The sequence below is a fragment of the Spermophilus citellus genome, assembly GCF_964194105.1.
Source record: "Spermophilus citellus genome assembly, chromosome: 16".
Classification (NCBI taxonomy): Eukaryota; Metazoa; Chordata; class Mammalia; order Rodentia; family Sciuridae; genus Spermophilus; species Spermophilus citellus.
Genome location: NC_138196.1, coordinates 46817698 through 46844366, shown reverse-complemented (window position 1 = coordinate 46844366; position 26669 = coordinate 46817698). Strand labels below are relative to the sequence as shown.

Here is a 26669-nt window from a genome sequence, read left to right as displayed (position 1 = left end):
AGTCTCTTGGAGACAGCATATTGTTGGGTCTTATTTTTACTGCATCTACCAATCTTTGTCTTTTGATTGATGAGTTTAGGCCATTTACATTCAATGTTATTACAAAGAAATTATTTGTATTCCCAGTCTTTTTTATTTATTTTTTGTTTTTAACTTGAATTATTTCTCCTTTGATTGACTATTCTTCTAGTGTATTTCCTTCCTTTTCTGGTTGTCACTTTTATTTTTCATTGCTTTTTCATGAAATAGTTTATTGAGAATGTTTGGTAGTGTAGGTTTTCTAGGTGTGAATTCATTCAACTTTTATCAAGGTTTTCATTTCACGTTCAAATCTGAAGCTCAATTTTGCTGGGTATAGTATCTGTAGCTAGCATCCATTTTCTTTCAGTGTTTGGTATATGATATTCCAAGACTTCCTATCTATGAATTGTGTGTTGAGAAATCAGTTGTGGTCTGAACTGGTTTACCTCTAAATGTGACCAGTCATTTTTCACTGACAACTATTAAAATTCTTTTCATATTCTATATGATAAGCATTTTTATAATAATGTGATTTAATGTGGTTCTGTTGTAATTTTGTATATTTGGGGCCCTGTAACCCTCCTTTCTTTTGATTTTTCCATTTCATTCTTTTTGAGGAGGAATTTCCTAATATTATTTCATTGAAAAGTTTATGCATTCCTTTGGTTTGTGTCTCCAAGCTTTCATTTATCCTGATAAATCTTATATTTGGTCTTTTAAGGTATCCCATATTGCTTGGAAGCTCTGTTCATGATCTATTAACATATTTTTGCTGTGTTCAACTTTATTTTCAAGATTATCTATTTTTGTCTCATTGCCTGAAACTCTGTCTTCCAATTGCTTTAGTCTGTTGGTTATGCTTTCCATTGAATTTTTTATTTTGGTTTATTGATTTCTTCATTTCAAGGATTTCTACTTGATTTTTTTCAGAACTTTTATCTCTTTATTAAAGTGATCTTTCACTTCCTATTTTTTCTCCCTGATTTCACTCCTTACATTGTCTTTTACTATGCAGATAAGTTTAACTATGTGCATTCTAAACTCCTCTGACATTTCTTTCACTGTGGTGTCGATGGATTCTGTTATTGAAGTATCTTGTTTTTTTGGTGGGTGATTTGTTCTCTTGATTTTTTATGTTGTTTTTGCGTCTGCCCAACTAACACTATGGATCTGAGGCCATAAAGATACTACCCTGTATGCTTACAGTGATGCTGAAATTTTCCAGTACCTCAGCATTTAAGAAGAGACAAACAATAACAACAACCATTGCAAATAATATATGGCCCAATGACAACTATAATGTTGTCAAAATAAACAGAAATTAAATTATCAGCTATTGCCTATATAAAAATAGTAAGTTAGCAAATGGGTTTTCAATTTCAAATGGTTTACAGGGAGAGAATAGGTGATATAGAATGTCATGATTATGATGAGGAGAGAAGATAGAAGTAAAAAAATAAAGGAAGAGTGAAAAGAGAACAATAGAGATTGGCTGTTAGCAGAAGAAAAGAGTGAAAAAGAATCAAAACATCTAAGAGAGAAAAAAATTATATAAAGTAAAAATTTTTAACATTGAAAATAAAATAAAGAATACAAAACAAAACTGGAATATGCTAATCAAAAATCCCAATCCTCAGAAAAAAACAAAACGATAGAGTGCCGGGGATCTCAATAGGCAATTGTGCGACCCCGGAGATCCGGGCTGACTGATTCCCGCGGCCTGCCCCGCGGCTACAGAAGGCGGGGTGCCACAGAGAAGCGATTAATTAGCAAGCAGGGAGGAAAGTGGCTGCCATTCAGTGGAACCCCGCTGGCCAAGCCCGCACTGACCCCTGGGCTGAGTACGGGATTTCAGACGGGGAAGGAAGCGATACAGTCCCAACCCCCACAACGGAAACTCCACCAAGGCAATCAGCGGCCACCATCTTGGAGAGCTGAAGTATCCACCGCCACTCTCCAACAGACTTCAACAATAAAACAGGTTTGAACTCCCGAGAGCCATCACTCAGGGGAAATCTGGTCTAGCAGGAGAAACCAAGACTAGCAGGAGAAACCAGGGGACTAGAGGCCAGGCCCTCACGACTGGGCTGCTGGAAACCGCAGGCCTGCCGGTGACAGTTCACCCACTGCCCGCGTAACTGGGCGGTAGGAGAATGCCTGCCCGCCGGCTACCGACCGCAGGACTGGGTGCCTAGAGATCGCCCGCCCACCGGCGACAACCGGCCCGCTGCCCGAGCGACTGGGCGGCTGGAGTCCACTCCCCCGCCGGCGACCTATCACCCGCCCGCTGCCTGAGATACTGGGCAGCTGGAGACTGCCCGCCTGCCTCGACGGGGAGCTGAAACCAAACAGAGACAGTCCAGTCACACAGCCCCATTAGGACACCCCAGCAAGGAGCCTGGGGCCCGTCATAGTAGAGTAGTGACGTCACTGGAGCTCGGCCGTCGGAATTCCTTCCCAGTAGAATCCACGTTAGCAGGCACAGTTTAACAACACAAAGAAGAAACAACAGAGTAATACAGAACCAAAACAAATCTATAGAAGAGAGCAGAAACACAGCAATCAAATAGAGCTGGAAGGTAACATGGACAACATGAGAAAACAAGGGAAAAAAGGAGTACAAACAATGCAGGACAACTTAATTCTACAGGAGGACATAGAAACATCAGAAGCAGGGATAGGGAAAGAACTCAAGGCATACCTAACTCGAATGGAAAGGAATATTAGGGAAGACATGAGACAGCAAGTCCAAGCAATAAAAGTATATTTTGAAAATGAATTAAACAAACAAATTCAAATGGCAAAGAACGAGCTCTACCAGGAGATAGAGATCTTAAAAAAATCAAACAATAATCCTAGAATTGCAGGAAAATATGAACCAAATTAAAAACTCAAACGAGAATATTACAAACAGACTTGATCAAGTAGAAGTCAGAACATCAGATAATGAAGACAAGGTTTATCAACTTGAAAAGAATATAGTCAACACAGAAAAGATGCTTAAATCCCACGACCAATCTATTCAAGAGATATGGGATGTCATAAAAAAAAAACAAATTTAAGGGTCATCGGGATAGAAGAAGGCACAGAGACTCAAACCAAAGGAATGGACAGCATATTAAATGAAATAATCCTAGAAAACTTCCCAGAGATGAAAGATGAAATGGATTGCCAAATCCTGGAACCCTACAGGACCCCAAACATTCAAAACCATAATAGACCAACTCCAAGACATATAATTATGAAGATAGCCAACGTACAGAACAAGGAGAGAATATTAAAAGCTATGAGAGAAAGGAGGCAGATTACATTCAGGGGTAAACCAATTAGGTTAACGACTGATTTCTCATCACAGACTTTGAAAGTGAGAAGATCCTAGAACAATGTATTTCAAACACTGAAAAATAATGGATTCCAACCAAGAATACAGTATCCAGCAAAATTAAGCTTCAGATTTGACAATGAAATTAAAATCTTTCACGATAAACAAAAGCTACAAGAATTCGCAGCAAGAAAACCAGCACTGCAAAGCATTTTGAGCAAAATACTACAAGAAGAGGAATTGAAAAATAGTGCCCAAACCTAACAGCAGGAGGTATCTCAGTTAAGGGGGAGGAAAATAACCAAAAAGTAAAACCAACCAAACTAAAATAAATAAATAAAGAAGCATGACTGGAAGTACAAATCATATCTCAATTGTAACCTTAAATGTTAATGGCCGAAACTCACCAATCAAGAGACATAGGCTAGTAACCTGGATCAAAAAAACAAATCCAACAATATGCTGCCTTCAAGAGACTCATATGATAGGAAAAGACATATGCAGGCGGAAGGTAAAAGGTTGGGAAAAATCATACCACTCACATGGCCCTCGGAAGCAAGCAGGAGTGGCCATACTCATATCGAATAAAATCAACTTTAAACCTAAGTTAATCAAGAAGGATAAAGAAGGACACTATATACTGTTAAGAGGAACCATCCACCAACAAGACATAACAATTATCAATTTGTATGCACCAAACAATGGAGCTGCAACGTTCATAAAACAAACTCTCCTCAAGTTCAAGAGTCAAATAGACCACAACACAATAATTATGGGTGACTTCAACACACCGCTCTCGCCATTAGACAGATCCTCTAGACAAAAACTGAATAAAGAAACTATAGAACTCAACAGCACAATCAATAACCTAGACTTAACCGACATATGTAGAATATATCAACCATCATCAAGTGGATACACGTTCTTCTCAGCAGCACATGGATCCTACTCAAAGATAGACCATATATTATGCCACAAGGCAAATCTTAGTAAGTATAAAGGTGTGGAGATAATACCATGCACCATACCTGATCACAATGGAATGAAATTGGAAATCAATGATAAAAGAAGGAAGGAAAAATCCTACATCACATGGAACATGAACAATATGTTACTGAATGATCAATGGGTTAGAGAAGACATAAAGGAGGAGATGAAAAAATTCTTAGAGAGAAATGATAATACAGACACAACATACCGGAATCTATGGGACACAATGAAAGCAGTTTTAAGAGGGAAATTCATTTCTTGAGTTCTTTCCTTAAAAAAAGAACAAAACAACAAATAAATGAACTCACACTACACCTCAAAAACCTAGAAAAGGAAGAGCAAAACAACAGCAAATGTAGTAGAAGACGAGAAATAATTAAAATTAGAGCAGAAATCAACAAAATTGAAACGAAAAAAACCATTGAAAAATTGATAAAACTAAAAGTTGGTTCTTTGAAAAAATAAATAAGATAGACAGGCCCTTAGCCATGCTAACGAAGAGAAGAAGAGAGAGAACTCAAATTACCAACATACTGGATGAAAAAAGGCAATATCACAACAGATACTACAGAAATACAGAAGATAATTAGAAAGTATTTTGAAACCCTATATTCCAATAAAATAGAAGATAGTGAAGATATCGATAAATTTCTTAAGGCATATGATCTGCCCAGATTGAGACAGGAAGACACACACAATTTAAACAGACCAATAACAAAGGAAGAAATAGAAGAAGCCATCAAAAGACTACCAACCAAGAAAAGCCCTGGACCGGATGGGTATACAGCGGAGTTCTACAAAACCTTCAAAGAAGAATTAATACCAATACTTTTAAAGCTATTTCAAGAAATAGAAAAAGAAGGAGCTCTTCCAAATTCATTCTATGAGGCCAACATCACTCTGATCCCAAAACCAGACAAAGACACTTCAAAGAAAAAAAACTACAGACCAATATCTCTAATGAACTTGGATGCAAAAATTCTCAATAAAATTCTGGCAAATCGAATACAAAAACATATCAAAAAACTTGTGCACCATGATCAAGTAGGATTCATCCCTGGGATGCAAGGCTGGTTCAATATACGGAAATCAATAAATGCTATTCACCACATCAATAGACTTAAAGACAAGAACCATATGATCATCTCGATAGATGCAGAAAAAGCATTTGACAAAGTACAGCATCCCTTTATGTTCAAAACACTAGAAAAACTAGGGATAACAGGAACATACCTCAACATTGTAAAAGCAGTCTATGCTAAGCCTCAGGCTAGCATCATTCTGAATGGAGAAAAATTGAAGGCATTCCCTCTAAAATCTGGAACAAGACAGGGATGCCCTCTCTCACCACTTCTGTTCAACATAGTTCTCGAAACACTGGCCAGAGCAATTAGACAGACGAAAGAAATTAAAGGCATAAAAATAGGAAAAGAAGAACTTAAATTATCACTATTTGCAGATGACATGATTCTATACCTAGCAGACCCAAAGGGGTCTACAAAGAAGCTGCTAGAGTTAATAAATGAATTCAGCAAAGTGGCAGGTTATAAAATCAACACGCATAAATCAAAGGCATTCCTGTATATCAGCAACAAACCCTCTGAAATGGAAATAAGGAAAACCACTCCATTCACAATATCCTCAAAGAAAATAAAATACTTGGGAATCAACCTAACAAAAGAGGTGAAAGATTTATACAATGAAAACTACAGAACCCTAAAGAGAGAGATAGAAGAAGATCTCAGAAGATGGAAAAATGTACCCTGTACATGGATAGGCAGAACTAACATCATCAAAATGGCAATATTACCCAAAGTTCTCTACAGGTTTAATGCGATGCCAATCAAAATCCCAACGGCATTTCTTGTAGAAATAGATAAAGCAATCATGAAATTCATATGGAAAAACAAAAGACCCAGAATAGCAAAAGCAATTCTAAGAAGGAAATGTGAATCTGGAGGTATAGCGATACCAGAGTTCAAACTGTACTACAAAGCAATAGTAACAAAAACAGCATGGTACTGGTACCAAAACAGGCAGGTGGACCAATGGTACAGAATAGAGGACACAGTGACTAAACCACAAAGTACAACTATCTTATATTTGATAAAGGGGCTAAAAACATGCAATGGAGGAAGGATAGCATCTTCAACAAATGCTGTTGGGAAAATTGGAAATCCATATGCAACAAAATGAAATTGAATCCCTTTCTCTCACCATCCACAAAAGTTAACTCAAAATGGATCAAGGAGCTAGATATCAAATCAGAGACGCTGCGTCTGATAGAAGAAAAAGTTGGCTCCGATCTACATATAGTGGGGTCGGGCTCCAAATTCCTTAATAGGACGCCCATAGCCCAAGAGTTAATAACAAGAATAAACAAATGGGACTTACTTAAACTAAAAAGTTTTTTCTCAGCAAGGGAAACAATAAGAGAGGTAAATAGAGAGCCTACATCCTGGGAACAAATTTTTACCCCTCACACCTCAGATAGAGCCCTAATATCCAGAATGTACAAAGAACTCAAAAAATTAAACAATAAGGTAGCAAATAACCCAATCAACAAATGGGCCAAGGACCTGACAGACACTTCTCAGAGGAGGACATACAATCAATCAACAAGTACATGAAAAAATGCTCACCATCTCTAGCAATCAGAGAAATGCAAATCAAAACCACCCTAAGATACCATCTCACTCCAGTAAGATTGGCAGCCATTATGAAGTCAAACAACAATAAGTGTTGGCGGGGATGTGGGGAAAAGGGTACACTTGTACACTGCTGGTGGGACTGCAAAATGGTGAGGCCAATTTGGAAAGCAGTATGGAGATTCCTGGGAAAGCTGGGAATGGATCCACCATTTGACCCAGCTATCGCCCTTCTTGGACTATTCCCTGAGGACCTTAAAAGAGCGCACTATAGGGATACGGCCACATCAATGATTATAGCGACACAATTCACAATTGCTAGACTGTGGAACCAACCTAGATGCCCTTCAATAGATGAATTGATAAAAAAATGTGGCATCTATACACAATGGAGTATTATGCAGCACCAAGAAATGACAAAATCATAGAATTTGCAGGGAAATGGATGGCATTAGAGCAGATTATGCTAAGTGAAGCTAGCCAAGCCCTAAAAAACAAATGCCAAATGTCTTCTTTGATATAAAGAGAGCAACTAAGAACAGAACAGGAAGGAAGAGCATGAGGAAACGACTAACAGTAAACAAAGACAAATGGGGGGAGAAAAGGGAGAGAGAAGGGAAAGCATATGGAAATTGTAGGAGACCTTCAATGATACACAAAATTATAAGAGGTTATGAGGGGCAAGGGAGAGGGGGGGGGAAAAGGGGAGAGAATTGAACAACAGCAGAGGAGGTAGAGAGGGAAGATGGGAGGGGAGGGGAGGGGAGGGGGGATAGTAGGGGATAGGAAAGGTAGCAGAATACAACAGTCACTAATATGCCATTATGTAATAATGTGAGTATGTAACAGTTGTGATTCTGCAATCTGTATTTGGGGTAAAAATGGGAGTTCAAAACCCAATTGAGTCTAATGTATGAAAGATGATATATCATGAGCTCTGTAATGTTTTGAACAATCAATAAATTAAAAAATCCCAATCCTAAAAAAAACTTATTCATGAAAAATAACTCATTTAAAAATGCTAGAAATTGAGAAAAAACAAACAAATGAACATGAATACCTATAAACGTCCATGAACCATTAAGCTAACAATTACACACAGAAAAGAACAAAAGAAAAAAATCACAAAAAGTTAAATTGTTTCCCATTGGAGTTCAAATGTTTCTCTGCTTCCCTTCTCAGCACTGTTAGGCAAGGTCATCTGGAGCATCATGCTCCACCCTCAAGGTGGGGTTGCTAATGTGAGAGAGGTAATATTGGTAAACTCCACTACTGGAGGTGGAGTTTAGGTACAGGCTCTTCACTGAATGCCAATTGGGTCTGCAGATTTTAAATCATCCTACCTGTAGGGCCCACCAATTGCTGGTCCATGCTGGAAGACTGCACCCTGGGGAACTCCCCTGGATTCCACTCATGTGGAAGAGAAACCAATTCATAGTACGCTGTATCACCTATGGACACCATATTTCTTATTCTCAGGTCAAGTCTCCAAACTCATCTCTTTTGCTCCCTCCCTTTCAAAACCCCAGCCAGATGGGTCTCTCCCAATATGTCCTGTAAGCATCCAGATAAGAGGAGGGGGAGAGCCAGGTGGGTTTCATCAACCAATTGTCCCGTGTGTAAACCTCTCTCTATGTTTGATTTTCTCCTAGTCATGTAGGCATGACATACAGTGTAGGTTTGTCAAGCCTGTATTTTGTACCAGACTCAGGTTTTCCGGAATTAGCTCTTTCACTCGATGGCTGCTGCATTGCAGCTGCAAAATGGTTCCTTCCTATGTCCTTTGCACACAACAGGGAGAGATATGGTTTCTTTGTGGTACAATGATATTGTGCAGCATGCCTTTCAATTTAGTAGGGCATTGGTTTTGATCTCTAAACTCTGTACCTAGATACACCTAAAAATATAGGATATTTAATTCCCTTATCTCTCCATTTTGCTGGAGGAGAGACAGCTCTGGGTAGTGCCACTGGCAGGGGAAGCAAATGATGCACTAGGTATTTCTTCCTTATTTTATTATATCCACCTTCCTGAGTCCCTGATCTGCTTTGAATGTCCAGTATTAAATTCCAGTAAAGGTCCTTTTTTTTTTTTGTCTTTCAATGACCCTGCTGAGAAACTACCCATCTCCTTTCTTAGTCTAACGCCACAGAGAATTCAGGAAAGTGACCTTCTCTATTCTACCACCTTGATACTATTGACAGTTTTTAAAGAATTGACTTGTTTGAACCAGATTACCCTGTCCAAACTGTCCTTCAACAAAAGTTCCATCTATGGTGTCACATCAAGAGTGAGCAGCTGTGGACCCTGGAGGATGACCCATGACTGTCATCTGGTCTAAAGGATCTCAGCAGGGTGCTCATGCAGCCTCCCTTTTTGCTGGCCCTATGTCTGTCATCTTCCTACCATCTGTATCATTTAAGGAGCTTTGGTGCAAAAATACTCCCAGGAGAAAACAAGACAAGAGAGAAAAATCTTGCAATTACATTTAATTTTAAATGCTTAATCATGTCACAACCAAGGTAGATATGTGATCATTATTTGGCATATGGAAAATATGTATTTTTTAATTAAATGCCTTTACATATGGTTCTCAGAAATATCTGCTAAGGCCCCCTGTTCTAATGTAACATTTGCAATCTCAGCTTCTCTGGAAGGCCAGATAGGAAAACCAAAATTGGCACCTAGTTGAGTATTATGATTAAAATGAGTTGGTGAGAGAAAGGCTATTGAACTGAGAAAGCACTTCAAATACTAAATTTTAAAAAAGAAAGAAAAAAGGAAAACTGACCCAGAAAGGCAATATACAACACAGGCTGAATTTTCAACAAGTTTACACATCTAATCATGCAGTCAACGAAAATTATTTATTAACATTATTTTTAAATCCCAAAATTTGACATTCATTTAATATAGGCTTAGAATACTCTTGAAGGTACTGTTTTGATTTTTAAACAAATACAAACCTTAGTATACATTTCTTTTAAAATTTTACACAAGAGAAACTCTGCTTGTTTGTGTGGGAAACTATATAAAGGAATTTATTAGCAATAACATGGTGCATGATCATCAGAATGGTAATCTTAACTGAGTGCATATTCTAATCCTCATGTATGAATTAGGGGAATACAGTCTTTGAGGTATTGTTATGGAGGTAATCTTGACTAAATTGAACATGACAGTGCCTCTTTCTCTAGTTCCATTGTGCTGAGATGTGGAAGCCCATATAGAAATATGGAGAATACTATTTAAAATATGATTTGATGAGTACTTTCCAGCATTATATAAAGCAAATTGGGGCAATGAAGACTACATTGAGTAACCATCTAACATTTCCTGTGGGTATGGGTGTGTATGTATGTGTACGTGTGCACATGTGCACATGTGGTAGGAGGTTGGCTTCAGTTTGTTTGGGTTTCACATCCTTTTATATTTAAGAGAGTTTGGCAGGAACATCTAAGGAGGTAGATACCTATTTTGCTAAAGCATGCTGAGGATACATAAGATCTACTGCTTGTGTCCTATGTGATCCCAAAAGGGCCATTTATGCAGACCAGAGTTTTAAAAGCACTCTTTTTGTTTATGCAGAATACAGTTTAGCCTCACAAGTAGTCTTATTGTAGATTCAAGCCCTTCAGATTAGATGAGCTTCTCTGAAAGCAGATATTTGTCCACTTTAATATACAAATGGAAAATGCCCATGTATATATATGTCACTATGGTTTGGACAGAGTTTGTCCCTAAAAGGTTCATGGGCTAGAAAGTTGGTCCCCAATGTTGAGAGGTAACAGAATCTCTAACAGGTGGGGGGAGGATTATAACAGTGGAAGATTAAGGTCATAGGATTGAAGCTGTCTCCAGAGTTCTAACTCTCCTGGGATTAGATTAGTACTTGTAAGACAGGTTGTTTTAAAGTGAATTTGGTTTTTTCAGCCCATTCTCTTGCTTCTTGTATCTTGCCTCCCCTCTCTGCATACATGCTGCTCCCACATGTGCCAGCTGATCCACTGTTTAGTGAAATGGCCACGGGGGGCCCTTGTCAGATGCTGATACCATGCTGTTTGGTCTTTCTGTTTACCAGAATTGTAAGACCCCCCAAAACCTCTTTTTTTTAATGAAGTACTTGGTTTCAGGTGCTGTGTTACAGCAACACAAAATTGGCAAATAAGTGTAAATAAGCATTTTAAATGGGTTTTTAACATGAGTATACAATTTCTTGGTTTCTCAAAGAAGGAAGAACAAAATCTTGTTGCATCTTTATTTCTTGACTATGAGCATGTAAGCAATTAGAACACTGCTTGATAATATGGTTTTTGAAGTGGATGTGGTGAATGATCACTATAGCCATGTTTTTTGAAGTTATCAACATACTTTTTTTCAACATGTTTTCAATTAAAAAAACAATTTTTAAAGGGACCTGCCTTAGTTTGTGATCTCTCAGAGACACTGAAATTAGGATTTGAGTGCAAGAAATATTTATGGAACAACTAAAGAAATAGGGAATAAATGGAGGGTTGGGAGCAAAGGTTCTGTTACCAAGAACAGTGCTACGTGGACAACTGGAGCTTAACACTTCTGGAGGACTTCGAGAAACAGCATGTAAATTACATGATTGCCTCAGAATTGCTCACTTAGAGGAGAGGAAAATATGATATTTGCATGCCATACCTCATCAGCTATGGTTCAGGTCTTCTCCTGAGGAGTGTTGACGCCTCCAGAAAAAGAGTGTATTGTATTACTATAACAAATACCTGACATTACCAACATAGAATGAGAAAAAGTTTATTTGGGCTCACAGTTCTGAAGATTCCAGACCAGCATCAGTTAGTCCATTGCTTTGAGACAGCACATGGGTGGCAGGGAACATATGGTAGCACAAAGCTACTTACATCATGTCCAGGAATAAAAATCAAGGAAGAAGGGTCAAGGTTCCAAACCCACCCTCAACAGAATACCTCCCACCAGGCCTGACCACTTAAAAGTTTCCACCACCTGCCCACAGCACCATGGGCTGGGAACCAAGCTTTCAATAGATGGGCCTTTGGGGAGCAGTCCAGATGTAGGGTATAACGTGGGTGGGCATGCTTCAGTGGCCAAAGAACACCTCCATGAAAAGCTTTCATGACATCCTTGCCCTTATCATGTAAATCTTTTATCCTCATTTGTATCAGGCTTCATTTTTGTTGTTGTTCCACTAGAAGAAGAAGCAAAAGGACAATGGAGAATAGGTAACTTTAGATTTAGTTGGACCCTTATTATATTTTTTTGTAAATGGTTTCCTCTTCTTCATAGGATCCAGGACCTCTTGGTGCAGCATGGCCAAAATTTATGGAGATGAAAGGCACAAATTTCCTAAGTGCCTCCCTGACCCATACATTTTGAACATGGACACTATGGGGCTAACTTCTTAAGTGAAATTAAATTGTCTTAGGGTAGGAATCATACTCCCTGCTTTCTACCATTTTACTTAATATATGACATAGTTCTTAGTTTATCTTAAGGAAAGTGGGAACCTTTTCATGGAGTTCCAATTTGGTTATTCTCACCATACAGACCATGGATTAAATTTTGCCAATTATAGGTATAGAATTTGAATAGGTAGTTAGGTAATAGAGAAATTTTTACTTGGTAGTCTATAGATCTACTGGATCTACTGTGAAGTGGACTTGGGCAGGACATTAGGCTTTATTTATTATCTAGTCTCTGGGTATCCACCCTCAGGACAATGTTGTTGCTTTAGGTTCATTACATAAGGGAGCTGCATCCAACAGGTGGATCTTAAATATGCTGAACAATTGCAAGACACAGTTATCTTAATATTATTTCACCCATAACGTGGGAGAACTGAAATATTTGTATTCCATTTTCCTTTAGTTATGGGTTGAATACTGCTTATAAGGAATTAATTCTCCAATATATTTGGCCTGCCATATGTGAGGCACAGAAGGCTCTGGGGACAGGAAAAACAAAAGCCCCCATTGCCGGTATTTGGGTTGGCAGTCAATATTATCTTTACCACTGAAAGAAGAAGAACCAAGGGGATATGCTAGAGAAAGGGCCATTGCCTCCCATTTTTAACCAACTTTTAATTTTAATTTACTTGACTTTATGTTATTGTTATTTCTTAGCTTATAAATAAAAAACTAACTCCCTTTTTATATCTCTTAGAAACCTGCAAAACCTACTCAAATTATAAATTAAAAGTGAGTAAAATTATAAACCAATAAAATTTATATTGACAGCATTAATTCAATATAAGAAATGAACACAGGAGATGAGAGTTTGTTAAAACTAAAATGTCAGGTAAAATAATGGATATAATACTACTAAGCCTTTTTCTAGTCTGTCTGCTGCTATTACAAGTGAAGATCAACCTTTCCTGACATTTTTCTAGACTCGTTTACCTTTGTTTGGCTTGAAAGCATTATTTATATATTACCCTTTTTTGGCTTTTACTTCTTGAGCTCCAACAATGAACGTATTATTATAATATAATAATATGTTATATTAATGCAAGCACTTGAAGGAACATTTAATGTGAACATTTGTTAAGCATTTTTATGCAGAGCTTGCACTCACCAATATGAAAAATAGTGCTGTGCTGAGATGGTAGAGAATATTGGATCCATTGTAAGAATACAGAACTAATGTTGGTCAATGTGGAAATCGTGGCTACAGAACAGATTATAAATTCTATGAATCTTGACATTATAAGAATATAGCATTTATAAACATTTATATAAAAGTTGTATAAATATCAAAAGTTCTATAATTATCTTTAGGTATCTGGATATATCTAAATATTAATAAATAAATACTACTAAACAGTAATTTATAAGTAATCTGAAGTTTTTCAGAATAAAATAATATTTTATATGTTATTATTACTTAAACCTATTAAGGAGTTTTCCCCTTAATTTTATAAAGCTTTTTGAAGAAATATATTGCACAATAAACAAATATTAATCTCAAATTTACTCATTCCTTTAGTTTTCTTTCAATATCATTTTCTTTGATTGAATTAAAGTAAAAGGAGCCTTATTACCATTAATTTTTACATAATTTATACACCATAATTGCTGGTTCTGAAAATTTCCCTTTTTTTTCTTACTCCCTGTCTCTTTTTCTGATCAATGACAGATGGTTGGAATATTTTTTTTTCTTTTCCAAACTTTTGTTTGTGCACATTCAATTGAAAAAGACAACTTTTACAGGTTCTTTGGTGCCCATGTTCAGAATGCAAAAATGTAAGACTATTCACAATAAAATACATTAGCTCAAACGAGAAAAAAGTTACAATGACAACAATAGAACAGTTTAAGGTAGTGCACATTGTGACAGCTCTGCTTATGGGGACATGAGAATTACTGAAAAAGTAAATAGAATGTCCTTTTGTAAAAGCAATGTAATGTCTTGTAAACTTCCTTTTTATATTACAGCAAAGTTTGAAATAAAATCCAAAGGGACTAGAGCTTAAACTGTAGCCGGGAGTGAATAAACGAGTCTATTTCCTCAATTACTATTGGTCCAGTTTTTCTTTTGCTTTGAGTCCAATGTGGAGCAGGTTTTAAAAGGTGCTCAGTTAGAGATTCTAGCCAATTAAATGATGAGTTATAAAATTTCTTTCCTGCTTTCAAACACAAATGGGTATATTTGTTCCAAAGCAGTAGCCACAGCCTGTACATTGGGCCCTGTTACTGTGATACTTCCTGTGGGGAGCCATTCTGACACGTGATTGGGTGACTCCCGTTAAGGGCCTGAGGCACTCTGGCTGTGTCGGAGTTATCCCGACCTTTTCCTGATGAGAGAGCCCATCCGTGTGGGGGTGTGCGTAACCACTGACCCTGGAGACCCAATCACTGACCCTGACCTTGGAGTGCAGCCCCCCCTCAACCTTCATTGGATGGAATTCTCCCCTGAATCTCTTGTCCCCCCAAATAAAAGGCTACTCCCCGGCGTGTTCGCTCTCTCTCTCTCCTGCTAGCCCAGAGTAATCCTCGCTGCCCTGCTGGGCGGCTTGAGGCGGGGACCAGGGAGGCGAGCCGTCTCGGACCTAGCAATGTAAAATAAGGTACTGTCTGTGTGTTTTATTTTGATCTCTTCTAACTAACTTAATGCCAGAACCTCATTAATGAAACCACTGCGCGGGCCGCGTGGTAGAATTGGCGCCCAACGTGGGGCATTCTGAATTAGTTAGATTGAGTGGGAGCGCGCGCTAAAAAGATTAAGGGAAAAAATAAAAAGGAAGATAAGGAAAAAAATAAAGAGAAAATAAAGGAAAGTAAGGAATAAAGAATAAAGAAAAGGAAGAGGTGACATTTGGGTCACAAAAGTAATAAAGAGGATAAGGAAAATAAAAAATAAGATAAGAGAAAGAAAGAAGTGACATTTGGGTCACAAAAGTACCGGGAGATATTGAAGGAAAGAGACGTTAATTTACTTAAAATGGGAAATTCTACTTCTTCGGATAAGGAAATGTATCTAACTATTTTAGACAGTATAATTAATCAGAAAGGAAAACAGATAAAGAAAACTCACTTATTGCAATTCTTAAAGATTGTAGGTGAATATTGTCCTTGGTTTTGTGACCAAGAGTCTCCAAATTTACTTACTTGGGAGAAATTAGGAAGAAAGTTACAGAGAGTTTGTCTTTCTACTGAAATACCTGGAGGTATAGAGAATATACAGAAAACTTGGACAGCCCTAGAAGTCTGTCTCTTTGAATACATGGACCAGAGTCCATGGCCGCCAGAAGACCTTCTGAAAGGTATTCAAAGAGCCATTAGGTCTATTCAAATGGAAAATCAGCCTCAAGCTAAGTTAATTTCCTTTCCTTTGAGCCGTTTTAAAACAAAAGCGCTAGGAGCTAAAACAAAGGTTAAAATTGTGCAAGCTAGCCCGCAGACAGATTGTACAGAACAGCATGATAAAGAAGAAGCATCTCTAATCTTGGAGAGCCCTCCAGAAGTGGTAAACAATCTTCCTGGAGAGGAAAATACAGAGGAAACTCCTAGAGGGGCTCAGGTTTCTTCTCAGCCACGTGAGTTAGAAACCCAAATTCCAAATGGCGATAGTACAGAGTCTGATAGCAGCTCACAGTCTGAGGAAGAAGAATTAGACATAGAAACTCAGGACTTAGAGAGAAATTTTAATAGATTGCATTTAGCACCACCTGCCCAGGCTTTTAAAATTCGGCCGGTACCTGCTAGAAGGACCAAATTTAACAGGTGTGCTGAATTAAAGATGACTTTTCTTACCCCAGTTCAGCAAGGTATTAGGAAAGCTCAAGAAATGGGAGAGGATACTACTGGTTTTCACCTCTTTCCAGTTTTTGAGCAAACTAATGAACAAGATCAGAGAGTTAGAGTTCATGCTGTAATTCCATTTAAAACTATCAAGGAATTGAAAAATGCATGTGAAACGTACGGCCCAAATTCGCCTTTTGTTCAGAGTCTAATAGAAAATATTTGCTCACAACCCCTTCCTCCTAGTGATTGGATTTTTTAGCCAGATCTTGTCTGAGCGGGGGAGATTACTTGCTTTGGAAAACTTACTGGACTGATTTTTGTAATGAACAAGCAGAAAGGAACAGGAGACAGGGCATAGAGACACCAGTAACGATATTTTTAGGGACCAAAGTTAGAAATGTGAACTTAAAGTCGCAGCCCCATGCGGAGGATTCAAATGGCGCGGATCAGCCTTCTCCGCCGCCGCCGCCGGCATTCCCTCCTAATGGGAGCCGGGGAATTCCAGGAACGGTCGCACAGTGTGACGTCATCGCGCCGGCCATGGGGGCCGCCATCTTTAGATTTACCGGAGCAAAACAAACAGTTTCCATGCCGACCATGGGGGCCGCCATCTTTAATTTTACCGGAGCGGAACCACAGTTTCCGTACCTACCCTTAATGATTTTCAAAAATTATTAGGAGATATTAACTGGCTAAGACCATCCTTAAAGTTAACTACTTCTGAGTTAAGTCCTTTATTTCAGATATTACAAGGAAATCCTTCTCCAACCTCTCCACGTCAACTAACTTTGGAGGCCAAGGCAGCCTTAAGGAAAGTGGGAATTGCAATTAAAAATACACAGCTTACTAGAATAGATCCTAAAGAAATAATGTATTTATTAATATTTCCAACTGAGCATACCCCAACAGGAGCCATATGGCAAAGATTAGGAGTTATTGAATGGATTTACTTATCTCATTCCCCTCAAAAAACATTAATTCCTTTTCATGATTCTATAGCTCAATTAGTTATTAAAGATAGAACTAGGATTTTACAATTAATTGGATCTGAGCCTGATATCATAATTATTCCATTTTCTGTTCAACAGACTAATTGGCTTTTTCAAACTTCTAGTTCATGGCAAATAGATTTTACAGATTTTCCTGGGCAGATAGATAGCCATTATCCTCATGATAAGATTGTACAATTTGCATCATTAACATCACTTATTTTTCCAAAGATTGTACGTTCTCATCCAATAGAGGAAGCTTTATCAGTGTTCACGGATGGTTCCAACTCTGGTAAGGCAGGTTTCTTCAGCCGTGTTCACACAGAGGTAATACAAACTTCTTATACTTCAGCTCAAAGGGCAGAGCTCCAAGCTCTGATTTGTGCCTTAGGTTATTTTTCAAATGAGCCTATTAATATCTATTCTGACAGCTTATATGCAGTCAGAATTACCAAAAATATTGAAACCTCAGTTATTGGCTTTACTTCATCACAGGAGTTATTTGAATTATTTCATAATTTACAAAAGACAGTGCTAATGAGGAAGTACCCATGTTTTATTGGACACATCCGAGCGCATACTGGCCTTCCTGGATCTTTAATTGCAGGTAATGACAAAATTGATAAATTAGTAGCTTTTTGTCAACAGATGTCTTCATATGACTGTGCCCTGGCTTCCCATTCCTTGCATCATCAAAATGCTTCTAGCTTACGTAAAAAATTCAGTATTACCAGAGAACAGGCTCGTCAGATTGTAAGCCAATGCCCTAAGTGTGTTATTCACACTCCATCTCTGCCATCAGGGGTAAATCCCCGTGGATTAAAACCAAATCAGATATGGCAAATGGATGTAACTCATATTCCTCAATTTGGTAAACAATTATGTGCATGTCATAGTGGACACTTATTCTAGATTTATTTTTGCAGCAGCACGTACTAAGGAAAATACTCAACATGTAATTTCTCATTACTTAGCAGCTTTTTCCGTTTTAGGGTGCCCTATGCAGATTAAAACAGATAATGCTCCAGCTTATGTAAGCTCTGCTTTTCAACAATTTTGCCAAGAGTTTAAAATTAATCATAAAACAGAAATTCCTTATAACCCCCAAGGTCAAGCCATTGTAGAACGAGCTCATTTATTTATTAAGCTTCAATTACAAAAATTAAAAAGGGGGGATAAGATAGTGACTCCCCAAAATAGCCTTAATCATGCCTTGTTTGTTTTAAATTTTTTAAACTGTGACACAGAAGGTCACACTGCTGCTGAGAGGCAAATGTCTCCCTCAGTGACAGGTCCCTTAGGCAGAGTTTTGTGGAAAGATTTACAGACTGGTCAATGGAAGGGTCCAAACCTGGTAATAATGTGGGGAAAAGGCATGCTTGTATTTTTCCAGAAGGTGCTTTCCGTCCTATTTGGGTGCGACCCGGAGGAGCCACAACCCAGAAGGAGGAGATATCGGAAAAGGATGAAGAAAAACCAGATTGAACCAGCCGAGAAGCTGATTTCGTGGAAAGATGTGAAGAAGCTGACAACCCAGGCTTCCCAAATACTTCGACGCCTAGGAAAGAACAGGACACCAGTCTTGATGGTAGCGACAGTAATTGCCCTACTGGGCTGTCAGGTAAAAGGGAATCAAGTAGACACTTATTGGACTTATTTACCAGATCCACCCCTGGTACACCCAGCTGTGTGGACTGGAGAATCTATTCCAGTATTTACTAATGACTCATTCATGATGGGAGGATTTACAGATACTCATATTACTCCCAATCATGTGACTAGATTTAATTATTCTGGCTACAGTGCCCAATTACCTTTATGTTGGTCACATGATAATCATGCTGGCTGTCTAAAAGTATCATTTGAAGAAAAGACAGCGATTGGTAAACCTAGACTGACAAATAATTCTATTTATGGAGACTTAAAACCTAATACTAGATCAGTGATTGAGATGGGACTTTCCCATAGCAGGCCAGTCATTTCTGCAGGACCTCCACCGGTACCCCACTGTCCAAATGGTTCTATAGTTGAAATTGGCACCTTTCCTAAATGGATGGATTGTGTAAATACCTTTCCTGTACAACATAAGGTGTCTAAAGCTAGTAGGTATATTTTAGACTGGTCTCCAAAAATTGATAAGAGACAATTACGAAGAAATTCTGCTATGACACCTGCAGGATTTGTTAGTAATATTTTGACTTATAGTGAAGGAGGTATTCAAAAAGATATTTGGCGTTTAATTGCTGCCTCAGAATATTTACATTTTACAGATAAACCTTTACCAAAATTTGTTGGCAAGAACTGTAAGGAGGGATCTTGCTATGGCCTAAGAGCCTGTGTCCAATCTCCTTATGTTTTAATTATTGGAAATGTAAAAGTTAAATGGATAGATGACAGATATTTTGTTACTTGTAATAAGTGCAACTTAACTAATTGTATTTCTAGGTATAATGGAGGAAAAGGAGTGCTGATACTTCATCAGCCCTCTTTTGTTTTATTACCTGCTAATATTTCAGAGCCATGGTATGCTGATGCTGGTTTACAAGTCTTACAGCAAATTCATGCCCAGCTAACAAGACCTAAACGTGCTATTGGAGTCATAATTGTTGGTGTTTTAGCACTGGTCTCATTTATTGCCTCAACTGTCTCTGCATCTCTGACATTGTCTCAAAATATTCAGCATGCAAAATTTCTTAATAATTTAGCTCAAAATACTTCCAAGGCTCTGCGTAATCAAGTAAATATTGATGAAAGGATTGAGACTAAGTTAAACGCCTTAGAGGCGACTGTTATAAACATTGGTAATGAACTTTCAGCCTTAAAATTTAAGGAAAGGCTTAAATGCCATGCTAATTATAAGTATGTATGTGTTACAACTGCCAAGTACAATGCTTCTCTCTGGGATTGGGAGAAGGTTAAAAACCATTTATTAGGTATTTGGCAAAATAGTAATAATAGCTTGGATATTCTGGAACTTCATCACCATATCCAAGACATTCAAAATAATAGAGCTGATTTTTCAGATCCTCCTTCTTTGGCTAACCAAATATTGAAGGAGTTAAATGGATTCAACCCTGGAAATATTCTTAAACACTCCGCTTGGTACCTTATTGGATTATTCTCTTTGCTGTTAATTCTCTTTTGTATTGTAACTATAGGATGGCGAGTCTTCCAATCAAGAATCCGGGGACTCCAGAGAGTGAACCGCCGCCTCATTGTTAAGAATAGAAAGGGGGAATATGTGGGGAGCCATTCTGACACGTGATTGGGTGACTCCCGTTAAGGGCCTGAGGCACTCTGGCTGTGTCAGAGTTATCCCGACCCTTTCCTGATGAGAGAGCCCATCCGTGTGGGGGTGTGCGTAACCACTGACCCTGGAGACCCAATCACTGACCCTGACCTTGGAGTGCAGCCCCCCCTCAACCTTCATTGGATGGAATTCTCCCCTGAATCTCTTGTCCCCCCAAATAAAAGGCTACTCCCCGGCGTGTTCGCTCTCTCTCTCTCCTGCTAGCCCAGAGTAATCCTCGCTGCCCTGCTGGGCGGCTGGAGGCAGGGAAACAGGGAGGCGAGCCGTCTCGGACCTAGCAATGTAAAATAAGGTACTGTCTGTGTGTTTTATTTTGATCTCTTCTAACTAACTTAATGCCAGAACCTCATTAATGAAACCACTGCGCAGGCCGCGTGGTAGAACTTCCTATGGAAAAAATCTTTAATTTGGCTCTTAGAGACTTTATCTGATAGCACACAGCAAGATGAAATTCAGGTTCATAACTGGCAGGAGGTCTATTGTTCTTTGTGAATTCTGGCAAATGGATTTCAAAAGGCATGTTACAAACTGTCAAAACATTAACAACCTTAAAATCTGTAAATATTACCTGAAAACGTAATTTCTACAGGCTGCAGGCTAAGAGTCTGGCACCAAATTTAGCTTCTTCTTCACTTGTTACTCCAGTGCAAATAATTTTTCCTGAGGACCAAATTGTAGCTATAATTATAGGTTTTCTAAGTTTCATTAATACTTTCCCGAAATCATGCTTTTAAGTTAAATTTGTTCCCTTCAAAGCAATGTTCCTTAGGTTCAAATGGCATCTTGTTCTAAAAACATAAACTACATTTGTAATTAGAATGCCCAATGCAACATCACTGTCTGCATCCATTGGGGTAGTTTAAAACTTAGCTTCTGGTGACGAAGATCATATCTGGAAGAGTCCCAAGGTAACAGAACATCATCACATTGTGAGACAGGGGGCACACGTGTTTATGTGTATCTGGTCTCTGTTCTGTTTCTTATAAGGCCACCAGGATTCAGTCATGGGGACTCCATCCTACCTTATCTACACTGGTTTGGAACTATATTTACTTTCAGCTACTGGTGTTTGGGCCCTAAGGGGATTTGGGGGGATTTTAATTTCCTTCTTTTGATTTTTCTGGATATTTTGTAATTAATAAAAAGTTTTATAGAACAAGAATTTTTTAAAAAGAATTTTTAAATTTTTGCAAAATACACTGTAAATAAACTTAATTTCCATTATTTCTTTCTTTAAATATTTCATAACTTCTGTATTGATTTAAAGATCTGAATATTTTAAAACCAATCCACAGTACTAACCAACCTGATTTCTAGGGGCCATCCATTCCAGGCATAGTGTATGTGTGTTTGTGTATGTGTTTGGGGGGTTAATTAATTGAGTTGTTTCTCTTCCACTCAAAAACAAGGAAGATATTCCTTTTTATTCTGTCTCTATTTGTGGTTAAAGTCCATCACTTCTCTTTGTTTAACCCATGGTTTGATTTTCTGAAATTTAGGGTTAATATTAGTGCCTTTAAAATTAGCCAACTAGAGCCAATATGACCATATGACAGGGTGATTTTGGCAGAAGGCAGAGAACACTAAGAGATTATTCATCCACATAGTGCTTGACATAGAACTGGATGAAAATCAAAGCTATATAGGGGGGAAAAAGGAACATCCTCCTACACTAACATTTTCTATCCCATGGAGAATTAAGTAACTTTGGAGTTCAATGTCCTGACTTTCACTTTTTGCTAATAAATGGGCAACAAGGAACAAGAATCTTCCAACTCACCAATTCCTAAAATGTTCATATAACTTTAATACTATTTTCCCCAAAGTTTAAGAATCAGACTCAGATACAACTATAATTCCAACCCTTGGTTTAACCAGTTGAAGTTATATTCAGTCATAGAAGTTCAAATGTCAGAGCTTATGAAGATTCATTCCTATGAAAAATAACCTTATGCCTGGAATTTCCAGGTGTGTAGCTGGGCCAGAGTAGTATGTTAAGTGAGATCTCTTCCTGTTGTCTCAGGATTGCAATTAAAACATAAAACTAAAGGAAAAAAGGCTAAGTATACCTCATTCTAAGTTAAAAGAGGTTAGAAGTTGGGGCTTATCCTTCACTATCAGTTTTAAAAGATCTTGATATGAGATGTGGGCTTTGGAAGCATGAGATACATGGATCGAAGTTATTATCATCTTTGCCTAAAGCCATGGATTGAGCCCAACTCCTTCCCACCCCCCAAAAGCATCACTTCTAAGGATTAGAACCAGGGAATATTGGTGTTTTATTCTCTTATTGGCAACAATCTGGCCAACAGGATTGGTGACAGGACTAGTTGCTGGTATAAGAGAATAGAGGAAGAATACTGGTGGGCTGCCATGTTCCACAGGGGCTAAAATACCATCCCAATGTTTTTTGAGTTCCTTGTTTGAGAAGGGGACAGTACTCGATCCTCTGACTCACTGACCACAGAATTGGCTTCATAAGGTAAACTGGGAGTATACCCAGGACCATGGCACTGTTAGGAACAAAGAGGTAAAAATATGAGACAATGTTACATGAAGTTACCAGGTAGTTGGAAGTTGTCACCAGCTGTATAAATGAGCTATCAAAAATGAACAAATATTTTCCAGAGTTAATCACACTCTAGAGCCATTTATACTCAGACAATGAGCTAGAACAGCAGTTATGGTCATCCAGGGAAAAGGATTCTAATATAGAATCATCAAATACAGTAATGAGAAATCTCTGTTCTTGCTGGGATCATACAATGACTTTAGGAAACAGTTGGGCAGTTTCTTTAAACATTAATTATATATCTATCATATAAACCAAACTTTCCACTGCTAGATATTTATAAAACAGAAAGAAATGCCTTTATCCATATAAAAACTTGAATACAATCCAGACACTGAAGTACATGGCTGTAATGCCAGCTATTTGGGAGACTGAGGCAGGAGTATTGTGATTTAGAAGTCAGCCTGTTTCCTTGTTATCTGTTTTCCTCCCTCTTACTCCCTCTATTCCACTTGCAACCTCCTAAATTTTACTATTCATAAGTAGGGTAATCTTATAAATACAGATAGGAATTTGAATCTATACATTCTTCCATAAATTATATATATACATAGACTGAAGGTGAAAGGTTAGGAAAAATCATATCACTCATATGGACTTCGGAAACAAGCAGGAGTGTCCATACTCATATCAAATAAAATAGATTTCAAGCCAAAGATAATCAAAAGGGATAAAGAGGGACACTACATACTGCTCAAGGGAACCATACACCAACAAGACATAACAATCATAAATATATATGCCTCAAACAATGGTGCAGCTATGTTCATCAAACAAACTCTTCTCAAGTTCAAGAGTCTAATAGACCACCATACAATAATTATGGGAGACTTCAACACACCTCTCTCACCACTGGACAGATCTTCCAAACAAAAGTTGAATAAAGAAACTATAGAACTCAATAATACAATTAATAACCTAGACTTAATTGACATATTATAGATTATACCACCCTACATCAAGCAGTTACACTTTTTTTCTCAGCAGCACATGGATCCTTCTCAAAAATAGATCATATATTATGTCAGAGGGCAACTCTTAGACATTATAAAGGAGTAGAGATAATACCATGCATCTTATCTGATCATAATGGAATGAAACTGGAAATCAACGATAAAAGAAGGAAGGAAAAATCATGCACCACTTGGAGAATGAACAATAGGTTACTGAATGATCAATGGGTTATAGAAGACATCAAGGAGGAAATTAAAACTTCTTAGAGATAAATGAAAACACAGACACAACATATCGGAATCTATGGGACACACTGAAAGCAGTTCTAAGAGGAAAATTCATTGCTTGGAGTTCATTCCTTAAAAAAAGAAAAAACCAACAAATAAATGAACTCACACTTCATATCAAAATCCTAGAAAAAGAAGAACAAAACAACAGCAAAAGAAGTAGAAGGCAAGAAATAATTAAAATCAGAGTTGAAATCAATGAGATTGAAACAAAAGAAACAATTGAAAAAATTGACAAAACTAAAAGTTGGTTCTTTGAAAAAATAAATAAGATCGACAGACCCTTAGCCATGCTAACAAAGAGGAGAGAGAACTCAAATTACTAGCATATGGGATGAAAAAGGCAATATCACAACAGACACTTCAGAAATACAGAAGATAATTAGAAATTATTTTGAATCCTTATACTCCAATAAAATAGAAGATAGTGAAGGCATCGATAAATTTCTTAAGTCATATGATCTGCCCAGATTGAGTCAGGAGAATATAGACAACCTAAACAGACCAATAACAATAGAGGAAATAGAAGAAACCATCAAAAGACTACCAACTAAGAAAAGCCCAGGACTGGATGGGTATACAGCAGAGTTTTACAAAACCTTTAAAGAAGAACTAATACCAATACTTTTCAAGCTATTTCAGGAAATAGAAAAAGAGGGAGAACTTCCAAATTCATTCTACGAGGCCAACATCACCCTGATTCCTAAACCAAACAAAGACACTTCAAAGAAAGAAAACTACAGACCAATATCTCTAATAAACCTAGATGCAAAAATCCTCAATAAAATTCTGGCAAATCGGATACAAAAACATCAAAATAATTGTGCACCATGATCAAGTAGGATTCATCCCTGGGATGCAAGGCTGGTTCAATACACGGAAATCAATAAATGTTATTCACCACATCAATAGACTTAAAGATAAGAACCATATGATCATCTCGATAGATGCAGAAAAAGCATTTGACAAAGTACAGCATCCCTTTATGTTCAAAACTCTAGAAAAACTAGGGATAACAGGAACATACCTCAACATTGTAAAAGCAGTCTATGCTAAGCCTCAGGCTAGCATCATTCTGAACAGAGAAAAATTGAAGGCATTCCCTCTAAAATCTGGAACAAGACAGGGATGCCCTCTCTCACCACTTCTGTTCAACATAGTTCTCGAAACACTGGCCAGAGCAATTAGACAGACGAAAGAAATTAAAGGCATAAAAATAGGAAAAGAAGAACTTAAGTTATCACTATTTGCAGGTGACATGATTCTATACCTAGCAGACCCAAAAGGGTCTACAAAGAAACTACTAGAGCTAATAAATGAATTCAGCAAAGTGGCAGGATATAAAATCAACACGCATAAATCAAAGGCATTCCTGTATATCAGCGACAAATCTTCTGAAATGGAAATGAGGACAACCACTCCATTCAAATATCCTCAAAAAAAAAATAAAATACTTGGGAATCAACCTAACAAAAGAGATGAAAGACTTATACAATGAAAACTACAGAACCCTAAAGAGAGAAATAGAAGAAGATCTTAGAAGATGGAAAAATATACCCTGTTCATGGATAGGCAGAACTAACATCATCAAAATGGCGATATTACAAAAAGTTCTTTATAGGTTTAATGCAATGCCAATCAAAATCCCAACGGCATTTCTTGTAGAAATAGATAAAGCAATTATGAAATTCATATGGAAAAATAAAAGACCCAGAATATCAAAAACAATGCTAAGCAGGAAGTGTGAATCAGGTGGTATAGCAATACCAGACTTCAAACTATACTACAGAGCAATAGTAACAAAAACAGCATGGTACTGGTACCAAAACAGGCAGGTGGACCAATGGTACAGATTGGAGGACACAGAGACCAATCCACAAAATTACAACTATCTTATATTTTATAAAGGGGCTAAAAGCATGCAATGGAGGAAATATAGCATCTTCAACAAATGGTGCTGGGAAAACTGGAAATCCATATGCATCAAAATGAAACTGAACCCCTTTCTCTCGCCATGCACAAAAGATAACTCAAAATTGATCAAGGAGCTTGATATCAAATCAGAGACACTGCGTCTGATAGAAGAAAAAGTTGGCTCCGATCTACATATTGTGGGGTTGGGCTCCAAACTCCTCAATAGGACACCCATAGCACAAGAGTTAATAACTAGAATCAACAAATGGGACTTACTCAAACTAAAAATTTTTTCTCAGCAAGAGAAACAATAAGAGAGGTAAATAGGGAGCCTACATCCTGGGAACAAATCTTTACTCCTCACACTTCAGATACAGCCCTATTATCCAGAGTATACAAAGAACTCAAAAAATT

The 26669-nt window shown here is 37.7% G+C and overlaps 1 pseudogene across 1 annotated transcript; it reads right to left on the bottom strand.

Moving 5' to 3' along the window:
* Positions 1-14592: 14592 nt before the first annotated feature.
* Positions 14593-21378, bottom strand: LOC308635096 (TATA box-binding protein-like 1; annotated as a pseudogene). The gene is made up of 3 exons: positions 21244-21378; positions 20913-21096; positions 14593-14690 (listed from the first exon to the last, which is right to left on the bottom strand). The product of its transcript is annotated as a TATA box-binding protein-like 1 (transcript).
* Between the last annotated feature and the right edge of the window lie 5291 nt (positions 21379-26669).